This window comes from Sciurus carolinensis, chromosome 7 (genome assembly GCF_902686445.1).
Source record: "Sciurus carolinensis chromosome 7, mSciCar1.2, whole genome shotgun sequence".
Lineage (NCBI taxonomy): Eukaryota > Metazoa > Chordata > Mammalia > Rodentia > Sciuridae > Sciurus > Sciurus carolinensis.
This window is the reverse complement of record NC_062219.1, coordinates 106,432,597-106,444,660: the sequence shown is the minus strand read 5'-3', so window position 1 is coordinate 106,444,660 and position 12,064 is coordinate 106,432,597.

The window sequence follows — 12,064 nt, the reverse complement described above, 5'->3', positions numbered from 1 at the left end:
ATTGCGGAGTAATATTCCATTTTATATATATGCCACAGTTTCTTTATCCATTCATCAACTGAAGGGCATCTAGGTTGGTTCCACAATCTGGCTATGGTGAATTGAGCAGCAATGAACATTGATGTGGCTGTATCTCTGTAGTATGCTGATTTTAAGTTCTTTGGGTATAGGCCAAGGAGTGGGATAGCTGGGTCAAATGGTGGTTCCATTCCAAGATTTCTGAGGAATCTCCATACTGCTTTCCAGAGTGGCTGCACTAATTTGCAATCCCACCAGCAATGTATGAGTGTACCTTTTTCCCCACATCCTCGCCAACACCTATTGTTGCTTGTGTTCTTGATAATCGCCATTCTAATTGGGATGAGATGAAATCTTAGGGTAGTTTTGATTTGCATTTCCCTTATTACTAGGGATGTTGAACATTTTTTCATATATCTGTTGATTTCTTGTACATCTTCTTCTGTGAAGTGTCTATTCATTTCCTTAGCCCATTTGTTGATTGGATTATTTGTATTCTTGGTGTAGAGTTTTTTGAGTTCTTTACAGATTCTGGAAATTAGCGCTCTATCTGAGGTATGGTTGGCAAAGATATTCTCCCACTCTGTAGGCTCTCTCTTCACATTTCTGATAGTTTCCTTTGCTGAGAGAAAGCTTTTTAGTTTGAATCTATCCCAGTTGTTGATTCTTGCTTTTATTTCTTGTGCTATGGGAGTCCTGTTAAGGAAGTCTGATCCTAAGCCAACAAGTTGAAGATTTGGACCTACTTTTTCTTCTATAAGATGCAGGGTCTCTGGTCTGATTTCGAGGTCCTTGATCCATTTTGAGTTGAGTTTTGTGTAGGGTGAGAGATAGGGGTTTAATTTCATTCTGTTGCATATGGTTTTCCAGTTTTTCCCAGCACCATTTGTTGAAGAGGCTATCTTTTCTCCATTGCATATTGTTGGAACCTTTGTCTAGTATGAGAAAATTGTATTTATTTGGGTTTGTGTCCATGTCCTCTCTTCTGTACCATTGATCTACCTGTCTATTTTGGTACCAATACCATGCTGTTTTTGTTACTATTGCTTTGTAGTAGAGTTGAAGATCTGGTATTGCAATACCCCCTGCTTCGCTCTTGCTACTGAGGATTGCTTTAGCTATTCTAGGTTTTTTATTCTTCCAGATGAATTTCATAATTGCTTGCTCTATTTCTGCAAGGTACATCATTGGGATTTTAATTGGAATTGCATTGAATCTGTATAGCACTTTAGGTAGTATGGCCATTTTGACAATATTAATTCTGCCTATCCAGAACATGGGAGATCTTTCCATCTTCTAAGGTTTTCTTGAATTTCTTTCTTTAGTGTTCTGTAGTTCTCATTGTAGAGGTCTTTCACCTCTTTTGTGAGATTGATTCCCAAGTATTTTATTTTTTTCGATGCTATTGTGAATGGGGTAGTTTTCCTAATTTCTCTTTCTGAAGATTCATCACTTATGTATAAAAATGCATTGGATTTATGAGCATTGATCTTGTAACCTGCTACTTTACTGAATTCACTTATGAGTTCTAAAAGTTTTCTGGTGGAATTTCCAGGTTCCTCTAAATATATAATCATGTCATCAGCGAACAGGGATAGTTTGAGTTCTTCTTTTCCTATTCGTATCCCTTTAATTTCTTTGGTTTGTCTGATTGCTCTGGCTAGAGTCTCAAGGACGATGTTGAATAGAAGTGGTGAAAGAGGGCATCCCTGCCTTGTTCCAGTTTTTAGGGGGAACGCTTTCAGTTTTTCATCATTTAGAATGATATTAGCCACGGGCTTAGCGTAGATTGCCTTTATAATGTTTAGGAATGTTCCCACTACCCCAATTTTTTCTAGTGTTTTGAGCATGAAGGGATGCTGTATTTTATCGAATGCTTTTTCTGCATCTATTGAAATAATCATGTGATTCTTAACTTTAAGTCTGTTGATATGGTGAATGACATTTATTGATTTCCGAATGTTGAACCAACCTTGCATCCCTGGGATAAAACCCACTTGATCGTGGTGCACTATCTTTTTAATATATATTTGTATGCGATTTGCTAAAATTTTGTTGAGAATTTTTGCGTTGATGTTCATTAAAGATATTGGTCTGAAATTTTCTTTCCTCAATGTGTCTCTGTCTGGTTTAGGTATCAGGGTGATATTGGCTTCATAGAACGAGTTTGGGAGGGTTCCCTCCTCTTCTATTTCATGGAATAGTTTGAGGAGTATTGGAATGAGCTCTTCTTTAAAGGTTTTGTAGAACTCGGCTGAGAACCCATCTGGTCCTGGACTTTTCTTTGTTGGTAGGCTTTTGATGACCTCTTCTATTTCATTGCTTGAAATTGGTTTATTTAAGTTGTGTATATCCTCCTCGCTCAGTTTAGGTAATTCATATGTCTCTAGAAATTTGTTGATGTCTTCGAGGTTTTCTGTTTTGTTGGAGTATAGATTTTCGAAATAGCTTCTAATTATGTTTTGTATTTCACTCGTGTCTGTTGTGATGTTTCCTTGTTCATTCCAAATTTTAGTAATTTGAGTTTTCTCCCTCTTTCTCTTTGTTAGTGTGGCTAAGGGTTTATCAATTTTATTTATTTTTTCAAAGAACCAACTATTTATTTTGTTAATTTTTCCAATTGTTTCTTTTGTTTCGATTTCGTTGATTTCGGCTCTGATTTTAACTATTTCCTGTCTTCTACTACTTTTGGTATTGATCTGCTCTTCTTTTTCTAGGGCTTTGAGCTGTAGTGTTAAGTCGTTTATTTGTTGATTTCTACTTCTTTTGTTGAATGCGCCCCATGAAATAAATCTTCCTCTAAGTACTGCTTTCATAGTGTCCCAGAGATTTTGATATGATGTGTCTTTGTTCTCGTTTACTTCTAAGAATTTTTTTATTTCCCTCCTGATGTCTTCTGTTATCCATTCATCATATAATAGTGTATTATTTAGTCTCCAGGTATTGGAGAAGTTTCTGTTTTTTATTTTGTCATTTATTTCTAATTTCAATCCATATGATCTGATAGAGTACAAGGTAGTATCTCTATCTTCTTGTATTTGCTAACAGTAGCTTTGTGGCATAAAATATGGTCTATTTTAGAGAAGGATCCATGTGCTGCTGATAAGAAAGTGTATTCGTTCTTTGTTGGATGGTATATTCTATATATGTCTGTTAAGTCTAAATTGTTGATTGTGTTGTTGAGATCTATAGTTTCTTTATTCAATTTTTGTTTGGACGATCTATCCAGTGGTGAGAGAGGTGTGTTAAAATCGCCTAGTATTATTGTGTTGTGGTCTATTTGATTTCTGGAATTGAGAAGGATTTGTTTGACGTACGTGGATGAGCCAATGTTCGGGGCATAGATATTTATGATTGTTATGTCTTGCTGATTTATGCTTCCCTTAAGCAGCATGTAATGTCCTTCTTTATCCCTTCTGACTAGTTTTGGTTTGAAGTCCACATTATCTGAAATGAGGATGGATACTCCAGCTTTTTTGCTGTGTCCGTGTGCATGGTATGTTTTTCCCCATCCTTTCACCTTTAGTCTATGGGTGTCTCTTGCTATGAGATGAGTCTCTTGCAGGCAGCATATTGTTGAATTTTTCTTTTTAATCCAATCTGCCAGTCTGTGTCTTTTGATTGATGAGTTCAGGCCATTAACATTCAGGGTTATTATTGTGATATGATTTGTATTCCCAGTCAATTGACTCATATTTGTTTTTGACATGATTTGGTTTCTCCTTTATTTGGCTATTCCTTTAGGCTAGCGCCTCCTCTTACTGATTTGCATTGTTGTTTTTCATCTCTTCCTCATGGAATATTTTGCTGAGAATGTTCTGTAGTGGCGGCTTTCTTTTTGTAAATTCCTTTAGCTTTTGTTTATCATGGAAAGATCTTATTTCATCGTCAAATTTGAAGGTAAGTTTTGCTGGGTATAAGATTCTTAGTTGGCATCTGTTTTCTTTCAGGGCTTGGTATATGTTGTTCCAGGCCCTTCTAGCTTTTAGGGTCTGGATTGAAAATCTGCTGATATTCTTATTGGTTTCCCTCTGAATGTAATTTGATTCTTTTCTCTCGCGGCCTTTAAAATTCTGTCTTTATTTTGTATGTTAGGTATTTTCATAATAATGTGCCTTGGTGTGGGTCTGTTGTATTTTTGTATGTTTGTATGTTTGTATGTTTGGAGTTCTATAAGCCTCTTGTGCTTGGTTTTCCATTTCATTCTTCAGATTTGGGAAATTTCCTGTTATTATTTCATTGAATAGATTGTTCATTCCTTTGGTTTGTGTCTCTAAACCTTCCTCAATCCCAATAATTCTTAAATTTGGCCTTCTCATGATATCCCATAATTCTTGTAGATTCTGTTCATGATTTCTTACCATCTTTTCTGTTTGGCCAACTTTGCTTTCAAGATTAAATAATTTGTCTTCAATGTCTGAGGTTCTGTCTTCCAGGTGTTCTATCCTATTGGTTATGCTTTCTATCTAGTTTTTTACTTGGTTTATTGTTTCCTTCATTTCAAGTATTTCAGTTTGGTTTTTTTTCAGTATCTCTAACTCTTTATTGAAATGATCTCTTGCTTCCCGTATTTGGTCTTTTAACTGTTGATTGGTGTGATCATTTAATGCCTGCATTTGCTCTTTCATCTCCTCCTTCAATGCCTGCATTTGCTCTTTCATCTCCTCATTAGCTTCCCTGATTGTTTTAATTATGTACATTCTGAACTCCCTTTCTGACATTTTTTCTGCTGTGCTGTCATTGGGTTTTATTGATGTAGTATCTAGGTTTGTTTGGGACATTTTCTTCCCTTGTTTTCTCATATTGGTCAGCTGTCAGTGGGACGCTGAGATGTTGCAGTTTTCCGCTATTGGCTTATAGTGTCCCTGTAGATTTCCAGTGTATCACCTCCCAGCCTTCAGTAGCCTGATGTCTTGGAGGAATCTGATAAAGCAGCGCATCTGAAGAAAACTGCCCCTAGCCCCCTACTGGTTCCATGGTTTGGAACTGGCTCTGTGTGGAAAGGCTCTCACTGTGGGCCTGCACCATGCAGCTGGCCGTGTGGGAGGAGCCCAGTGCCGGAGTGTGGAAGGCTACCTTGGGAAGACTCTAGCTGCCCTGCCCGGCTCCGATAAGCCACCTCTATCTGGGCCTGCCACCCGGGCTGAGCTTTACCCAGTGGGCAGACTCACCCGTGGCTCTATTTCAGTCCGAGTCTCTCAATGCCTCCCCTTCTTAACTCCTGGGTTCTGGAGTGACTGGGGGTGCAGTCTCCCTCTAGGCCGCCATCTTGGATCGCCCCGTGAAGAGAGCCTGCAGCCGGAGTGGGCAGAACTGCCTGAAGAGGTCTCTGGCTGCCCTGCCCTGATCCCAGAGGCTGCTTGCGGATCGAAGCTCTCCGTTGGTTCGGGGGCTTGTGGCTGGTTCTATGTAGAAATCCTCTCACTGGGTGGTCTGCTTCGAGAAGCTAGCCTTGAAAGGCACCTTCCACCGCAGGGGTCCAGGCTACTTGGGGAAGTCTCTGGCTTCCCTATCCTGGTCCCTGAAGCTGCTTGCGTGCCGGAGTACGCTGTGCTGCACTGGCTCCGGGACTCGGAGCTTGTTCTGGTCAGAAAGGCTCTCACTAGCGGGCCAGTTCCGTTCCGAGAACCTGGAGAAGCTGGCTGTGTGGGCGGGGCCCACCGCCGGAGTGCGCAGGGCTGCCTGTGGATGACTCTAGCTGCCCTGCCCGGCTCCGATAAGCCACCTCTATCTGGGCCTGCCACCCAGGCCGAGATTTACCCAGTGGCCAGACTCACCTGTGGCTCTATTTCAGTCCGAGTCTCTCAATGCCTCCCCTTCTTAACTCCTGGGTTCTGGAGTGACTGGGGGTGCAGTCACCCTCTAGGCCGCCATCTTGGATCGCCCCCTTTACTATAGTCTTAATCATTATTTCAAAATCATCTAATTGTCATTTCATCATTTACTTTGAAAGTTTTACTGTTAAATAATATACTAAGTTATGACAGCAGCAGCCTCATGCATCTTATTTAACATGTCTCCTGATTGCATCAAGAGGTCATGTGAAAGAATTGACCTATACCACCCAGGTTTGAATAAGTAAACTCTATGGTGTTCATATAATGACATAATTGTCTAACAATGCATATCTCCGAACTTTACTCATTGGTAAGCCACACATGCCTCTATAAAAGAGAGAGAGGACATGGGAATCTACTAAACTTTTATGATTTATTTACATATGTTTCTTTCTTGTATTTGTTTTAAAAGGAAATTGGCTCCTGTGTCTTTCTCTCATAGAAGTGATGTTTCAGGTTTGTTAAACAAGTAGGGGTGGCAATTATTTTAGTCTTTAATTTAACAAATCAAGGAACACATAGTGTTCTTTAATGTAACATTGTAGCAGTAAAGATTGTTTTTGGAAGTTAGTGTGACCTCCTATAACATCTCTATCAGTCTCACAAAACATAGTCGTCTAGCTATCATTAGTTATTTAAGAAGTTTATTTACTTGATTACGTACCTATTCCTTAAAACTCTTACTCAGTAGCTAATGTCAGGCAGAGCACTGGGTGGGTATTACTGAGCAGAACACTAGCTAAATACACACTAAGTTTAATAATGAATAATGATAGAATTGAGAAAATGTAAGGAAAATCCAGGAGGTAATACAATTGGTACATCCAATATAATATATGGTAGGTAAAAAAAGAGAGTATCAAGGATAAGTATATCAAATGATCACCAAAATTGCGTTCAGGGAGTCTGGACTTGGAATCAATGTAAGACTCATAAATTCTAAGGATCTCTGCAATCTCCTTAGTGGGTGTCTTAGTGCTCTTGTCTCTCAGAAGAGTGCAGGGCCATGGAAACTCCAAGGGTTCATTCAAGCTCCAACGTCTAACACTTTTCAGGCGAGTGAACCAAAAATGTACACAGAATTTAAAAACAAGAAGAGAATACTAGGACAGGTGTTCCTAGAACAGTTTACTGCAACACTCCCTGAATGTTACTATCTGCAGAGGCTCAGTGCTTTAGGGGATACAGAGAGGCACCACCCATGATTACCAATAGCTTATATAACCTGATTGGCGTGATAGGCATCTGTGGAGAGTGTTTGTGCCAGTTCCGCCCGAGACACAGTCCCAGTGGTGTTCTCACTCCAGAGGCATACATACTGGGTCGCTTTCTTCTTAGGGATATACGTCTTCAGAAGATCTGGACTTACAGCTGACTTCACATCCAGAAAAGAATCCTTATAGGTTTATTACTATTATTATAAGAGAAGTGGAAAATAAAAAACAAAAACAAAGTTGCTGATGGCCAGGGCTACTTGCTCTCATCTCGTAACTGCTCCCCACTTCCCTAATCCTTGCCTTTCTATTTCTTCCTTGGGGTTGGTATATTTGTGATTGTGGAGGGGGTAACAGAGTGAGGGGGACAGGAGTGGCATCTCCCGGGTGAGGTCACTGTCACATGCTTTACCATTAGAATCAGCTTTCATCCAGGTGCTTTTGACCACCTCACTCTGACTGGAGCTCCAGAGTTGGCATCTTTCCCACTGAATTTCCTCGGCAAAGGTGTGTCACTTGCAAAGGAGGTCAGAAGACCACTAAATATTACGCAGCTCCAAAACTCAAATAAACATAAGAATGTCCCTCTAAGGATCATTGAGATACAGCCATGCCTCACTCTGTGGAAGGCTGTAGAACCGATATTCCAGGGGACTCTGGGGGATGTCCTAGTGGAAGATAGAGTTCTAACACACCTCACCTCCTCCTCACCATTTGGATACCAGCTCAAGTACCCTGTTAAAATAGCAGAATAGAATGTACTTTCTTGGTTGCATTGTCTACGATGCACAAGACAATAGGACTTCTATTTGACTTGAGTGAACATTTTTCTGTAAATTCAGTCAAGAGTCATGTTAACATGGTAGTGCTGTCATTCTGTCATGATAAGTCACTTTTGCCTTTAAAGAAAAGTTCTGGGTCTTTTTCAAATAAGATACTTATGCACTAAGTATTTCTCACTTTGTGCTTGCTTGGTTGATTTTTGAACCTAAATTCTATCTTAGTTATTATCTTATTTCAGATTTTTGATGCTTGTTACCCTCAATTCTATCACTTAAAATGTTAGCCACCTATCCAAGTTTAGGATGATTATGTGCCACACCAAGGATTGCTCTTTCACAGTGATTGGATATTTATTTATTATTTATTTTTTTGTACTGAGGATTGAACCCAAGGGCTCTTTACTACTGAGCTACATCCCCAGCACTTGTTATTTTTTTTAAATTTTGAGACTGTCTCACTAAGTTACTTAGGACCTTGCAAAGTTGCTGAGGTTGACCTCAAATTTGTGAGTCTCCTGCCTCAGCCTCCAATATTGTGTGACAGGCTATTTAAAAGGTTAAAAGTGTGATTGAGAGGGAGGAGGGGGTGGGGGTGTGAAAGATGGTGGAACGAGACAGACATCATTACCCTACGTACAAATATGATTGCATGAATGGTGTGAATCTACATCGTGCACGCCACAGAAATGAAAAGTTATACGCCATTTGTGTACAATGAATCAAAATGCAGTCTGTCAAAATAAAAAAAAATTAAATTAAAAAAAGTTTCTTTTAATAAGAGCAAAGGGAAATGATTTGAAGAGGCATTTCATTTCAGTTTATAATGCAGCTAATGAAGAGCCTTGCCCTAGGAGATCACCCTCCCCCAGTAACCGCCCTGGAATCTGCCACCTGTGATGTCTGCCTTCCTCGTATCATGCATCAGGTCAGTCAATGTCAGTCTGTAAAGGTTAAAATCAACAAAGTTGGATCTTATACTTAGTTTCCATACTTATAAGTAGTTTCTACTTAATAAATTCTAATTACATTCTGATCTTATCTCCAGAAGAGAACAATCTAGGTTGACTTGATTGGAGTTTTGGGACTTTCCAAATATTCCAGTAGAAATTGATACTATCACTTGGTTTAACTAAGAAGAAATATTTTATTTACAAATTCCCGAGAGTTGCTCATTGTTGTCCCAAATCACTACTTAATTGCTGGCTTCTGTGAAAATTACTAGAAGCATGGATTAATAACATCCAACTGTGGTCAGAATCTTGTGTTGAACAAATAAATGTAGATGATATTTCCCCTCTAGCATTTTTCAACTAGTTTCTTGTATCCATCATATTAGAAAATTGTCCCACATGTTTTTACAAGAATTTAATGAAATTGTTGAAATTCAGATGAAACATGGGCACCCAACACATGTAGATTTATAAAATGAGCTCAATCTTGATTCATAAGCATAAACTGTTAAAGAGAAAAATTAAACTTTGAAAAAATTATGTATTTTTAATTATAATTTTATATGATGTCATGGTTCAAGAATGCTGATATTGCTGGAAATTGGAGGAAGTTCTTACAGAGTAACATCAGAATTTTAAGCTTTTTTTTCAAATTCTGATTTGCCATGTCAATCATTTTACTTTTTTGTTGGTTCCACAGTTTAGCTATTGTGAGTTGAGATGCTATGAACATTGATGTGATTGTTTCACTGCAGTATGCTGATTTTTTTTATTTTATTTTATTTTATTTTTTTTACGTTTACATAGGGTAATGATGTTTATTATATTTTTCCCCTCCCCCCCACCCCTCCCACCCCTCCCACCCCTCCCACCCCTCTTTTCCCTCTACACAGTCCTTCTTTCCTTCATTCTTACTGCTCTCCTTAGCCTAACTCTAAACCTAACCCTAAACCTAATGCTAGCCCCTCCCACCCCCCATTATATGTCCTCATCCGCTTATCAGCGAGATCATTCGTCCTTTAGTTTTTTGAGATTGGCTTATCTCACTTAGCATGATATTCTCCAATTTCGACCATTTGCCTACAAATGCCATAATTTTATCATTCTTCATTGCGGAGTAATATTCCATTGTATAAATATGCCACAGTTTCTTTATCCATTCATCAACTGAAGGGCATCTAGGTTGGTTCCACATTCTGGCTATGGTGAATTGAGCAGCAATGAACATTGATGTGGCTGTAGCAGTATGCTGATTTTAAGTCCTTTGGGTATATACTGAAGAGTGTCATAACTGGGTCAAATGGTGGTTCCATTGCAAGTTTTCTGAGGAATCTCCATACTGCTTTCCATAGTGGTTGTACCAAGTTGCAGTCCCACCAGCAAAGTATGATTGTATCTTTCCCCCCACATCCTTGCCAACATTTATTGTTGCTTTATTCTTGATAATTGCCATTCTGACTGGAGTGAGATGAGATCTTATTGTAGCTTTGATTTGCATTTCTCAAATTACTAGAGATGTTGACCATTTTTTCATATATTTGTTGACCATTCTTATTTTTCTGTGAAGCATCTGTTCAGTTCCTTTGCTCATTTATTGATAATTTCTTTTTTGGTGTTAAGTTTTTTTTTTTAATATATATCCTGGAAATTATTGCTCTATCTGAGGTGCAGAGGGCAAAGATTTTCTCCTATTCCATAGGCTCTTTCTTCATTCTCTTCATTATTTCCTTTGCTGTGAATAAGCTTTCTAGTTTGATGCCACCCCACTTATTGATTCTTGATTTTATTTCTTGCATTGTAGGAGTTTTGTTGAGGAATTTGATCCCTAAGCTGATGTGTTGGAATGTTGGGCCTAAATTTTCTTCTTGTATGTGCAGGTTTTCTGTTCTACTACCTAGATTCTTGATCCACTTTGAGCTGACATTTTTGCAGGGTGAGAGACAGAGGTTTCATTTTGCTACATATAGGTCTCCTATTTTTCCAAATGAATTTCATGATTGCTCTTTTTATTTCTATGTATAATGTCATTGGGATTTTAATAGGAATTGTATTAAATCTGTGTAATGCTTTTGGTAGTACGGCCATTTTGACAATATTAATTCTGCCTATCCAACAGCATGGGAGATCTTTCCATTTTCTAAGGTCTTCATTCAATAGTTTATTATTTAGTCTTCAGGTGTTAGACTAGCTTCTATTTTTTGTTTTATCATTGATTTCTAATTTCATTCCATTATGATCTGATAGAATGCAGGATATTATCTCTATTTTTTTCTATTTGCTAAGTGTTGTTTCATGGAATAAGACATGATCTATTTTAGAGAAGGATCCATTTGCTGCTGAGAAGATAGTATATTTGCTTTTTGATGGATAAAATATTCTATATATGTCTGTTAAGTCTAAATCATTGATAGTATTATTTAGTTCTATAGTTTCTTTGTTTTTGTTTGGAGGATCTCTCCAGTATTGAGAGAGGTGTGTTAAAGTCCTCCAGTATTATTGTGTTGTGGTGTAGTTGGCTCTTGAAATTGAGAAGGGTTTGTTTGATATATGTAGATGCTCCTTTGTTTGGGGCATACATATTTAAAATTTTTATATCTTGTTGATGTATAATTGATGAAAAAATGAGCAATTGTTTCTGTTGGAGATCAAAAGTTTCTCAGCTTTCCTTCTCAGCAGTTAGGTGGGATTTTTCTGGAGCTTGATGTTAGCTCCACCCTCAGGATCTTTGGGATTGCTAGAGTGGGAGGGTTAGTCTTCAAGGTAGAACTACTGGAGGTGGGTTGTAAGCTAGGTATGCTCCAGTCTCTTTGCTGTGTGCCAGGTGGTCTGGAGATTTTATTCCATCACACCTGTAGAGACCAGCAATTGCTGGTCCATGTTGGAAGACTGCACCCCAGGAATCTCCTCTGGGCTCCACTCATGTGGTATAGGAGCCTGTTCTTAGGGCCTTATGTGGCATTCATACCCTATAATTCCTGTTCTCTGATTTAGTCTTCAAACTCTATCTCTCCCGCCCCTGCCCTTTCAAATTCCCTGTCAGGTGATTATCTCCTAGCCAGTCCTGAGGGCTGGGTGCCCTCAGAGATATGCACCTATCTCTGAACTGTGTGCCGGACACATGCTAAGAGGGCATGTGGGGCCCAGTCCCGTTGTGGACTCAGCTGTTTTGTGTCAGGTGGATCAAGACCAGGTGCTGAGACCTGTGGGCCAGCTGAGAAGCTGCTGAGTGATGGGCGAGGTTGGGGAGGGGTTGGGATACAGGA